Below are 3,189 nucleotides of genomic sequence, written 5' to 3'. Positions count from 1 at the left end.
GCACCTGTCAAAGCCATTCAGCTTATAAAACTTTACAATGGACCTTAATGTATGCAAAATTTTAAAAATTACTTAGGATGACATATGATCCCAGAATGGAATATAGAATGTGACAAAGCAATCTAACAGTATTACAAATGTATAAAACTACCTCACTGGAAGAGGTGATGCTGACCTAAGTAACTTTGGAAATTAATGGAATTTATAAAATTAAAGGTAAAAGAAACTCTATTTAAATGCTATGCTCAGTCACTTCTTATCGTTTTGGCTAAGATCAAGTGTAAACACTATGCTTTAGTTGATAAAATTTTTCCCATGCAAGAAAAGGTTAACAAATCTAACTCAGCTATACATGTATACTGGAATTAAACAATTAAGAGTATAAATGGTGAATGATGGAAGCCCAAGTTCTTATTGTTGGAGTGGGGTCTACGAATAAACAAGAGAAGGAGCTAGAAAGATCCATATGATATTAGAGTTGGAGACATCATTAACTCATGTTTAGCTTAATATAAATTAAAATGATTACATGCAGAAATAGTTATAAACACATGTATAGACACAGTATACAAATATAAATTTCCCTGATCCATCAACCAAAGGGCCTAGAGTCAGTAACATCTCAGTAGCAGTGGACAAACTAGTGTCCAGGTCTTGGTTTCTAATACCACTATCCAAGAAAAAGAACCAGGTCTTCTTGGAGAATGAAGGAATGGGGGGATTCTAGGGCTGAAACAGAAAATATAGAAGAGGTTCCTAGTAGGAAATGTACAAGATGTGCCAGGAGCAACTTGTAGTGCCAGGAATTAAGGAAGTACTTTCAAAAACAAAAAACAAAAAACACCATCAGGGCATATGAAAGTGAAACAGGAGCCAATTGAAAGAGTTCCCAATGTTCTGACTTGGAACAATTTGAGCAACAAAACAAAGTCATATTGGATTATAACCCATAAAATAAATATTCATGGACCCATACTCCCAGATAGATAGATAGATAGATAGATAGATATAAATAGGGAAAAGAGCTAAATCTTCCATGCAGAAGAATTTCAGGTAGTTTAGTTACATAGTCTTTCCTCAAGGAGGAGGGAACATAACCCCCCACTCCTTAAGTATGGGCTAGGTATAGCAACTTGCCTCCAAATAGTTAAGTATGGAAAACAGGGGAAATGAAAAGTTTTCAGTTGAAAAATGACAAACACTATTTCAGCCAGATGATCAAAGGCAACATCAACAGTGGTAAGTCACATTGGTAGTATGTGCTCTTGATATAATGTGATGAAAAAGGTATTTTACCTCTATGATCTTCCTCCCCCCAAAATAAAGCCACAGTCTATAAAAAAACTTCAGGGGGTCGCCTGGGTGGCTCAGTCGTGAACTTCAGCTCAGGTCATGATCTCACAGTTCATGGGTTTGAGCCCCATGTCAAGCTTTGTGCTATCAGCACAGAGCCCACATCACATCCTCTGTCCCCCTCTTTCTCTGCTCCTTCCCTGCTCACACTCACGGTCTCCCCCTCTCTCCCCCTCTCTCTCAAAAACTAGAAAATAAATAAATAAACACTTAGAAAAAAAATCAGGAAAATCCCAATTGAGGGGCAATCTACAAAAGACCCAACCATACTCTTCAAGACTATCGAGGTGAACAAAAACAAGGTAAGTCTGAGAAACTGCCACAGCTAAGAGAGAACCTAAGGACACATGACAACTAAATGTAATGTGCATCCTCCATCGAACTCTGGAACAGAAAAAAGAGTTTAGGTAAAAGCTAAAGAAATATTTAAATAAAAAAGGTACGAACTTAATTAATAATAATGTATCAATATTGGTTCATTAATTATAACCAATGTACCATATATTTTTTTTAATGTTTATTTATTTTTGAGACAGAGAGAGACAGAGCATGAATGGGGGAGGGGCAGAGAGAGAAGGAGACACAGAATTGGAAGCAGGCTCCAGGCTCTAAGCCATCAGCCCAGAGCCCCACACGGGGCTCAAACTCACGGACCGCGAGATCATGACCTGAGTTGAAGTCGGACGCTTAACTGACTGAGCCACCCAGGCACCGCACCAATGTACCATATTAATGTGAGATGTTAATAATAGAAGAAACTGTGGGTAGGGGGTATATAGGAACTCTATTATCTTCTCAGTTTTTCTGTAAATATAAAATTGTTTAATTTTTCTGTAAATATAAAATTGTTTAAAGATAGTTTTTCATTAAAATAAATAAGATAATCAAATGCAAATAAAATCAAATGGTCATATTTGTGTTGATCTATTTCTGGATTCTCCAATGATCTGTGTATTTATACTTTTGACAAAGGAAAAAGAAACTGTATAAAATTTATGTTCATTCTTCTTGAAATGTTTACTAGAATTCACCAGTCAGACCACCTGGGCCATAGATTTCTTTTACAGGTTTTAAACTATGTATTCAGCTTTTTAATAAAGTGATAGGAGTATTCAGGTTACCTATTTCATCTTCAGTGAGTTTGGTAATAGTATTTTTTAAGGAATTAGTACATTTTTCTTATTACTGAATATTGAATTCATGTGCATAGAGTTGTTTGTAGCATTTCTTTAGTGTCCTTTTTTTCTTTAGCGTCTGTAGTGATATCGACTTATTTTATTCATGCTATTGGTAATTTGTGTCCTTTCTATATTGTTGTTTGGTCAGTCTTACCAACAACACCTGTGTACTTTTGACACTTTTGAGATTTCCTACAATAAACATTTGTCATTTTATAATTAGAAAATATACCATTTTAAATTTGTTTGTTTCTTCATTTAAATTGTAGATAATAATGCTTACAACATGGGGGAGTGATATGTGGGTTAAAACTGGTAATGCCTATAAAAGTTCTGTATAATTTATGTACAGATGTTAACTATTATGATTATAAGTAAAGGAAGAGAGTTGTGTAACTAAATTAGAAGAATATCGTTATCCAACTTAGGAAGAGATGTCAATATTGTATTATGATTTTATGGGTTCAAGAGAAGAACCTACATTTTAAAACATGGTTTCCTACAACATTTAAAATGAGGTTGCTCACAATTAGATGTCTATGTGACATTTATTGACTTAAAATTTTTAATCATTTTTAAAAATGACTAACCACAACTAAAAATTCAAAATCTTTATCAACAAGTATAAAAGAACAGCAGAACATAGGCAATTATCTCA

The sequence above is a fragment of the Panthera pardus genome, unplaced genomic scaffold (assembly GCF_024362965.1).
Source record: "Panthera pardus isolate Hobbes unplaced genomic scaffold, ASM2436296v1 HiC_scaffold_2, whole genome shotgun sequence".
In the NCBI taxonomy this organism is placed as follows: Eukaryota; Metazoa; Chordata; class Mammalia; order Carnivora; family Felidae; genus Panthera; species Panthera pardus.
Note: the sequence above shows the minus strand (reverse complement) of the source record.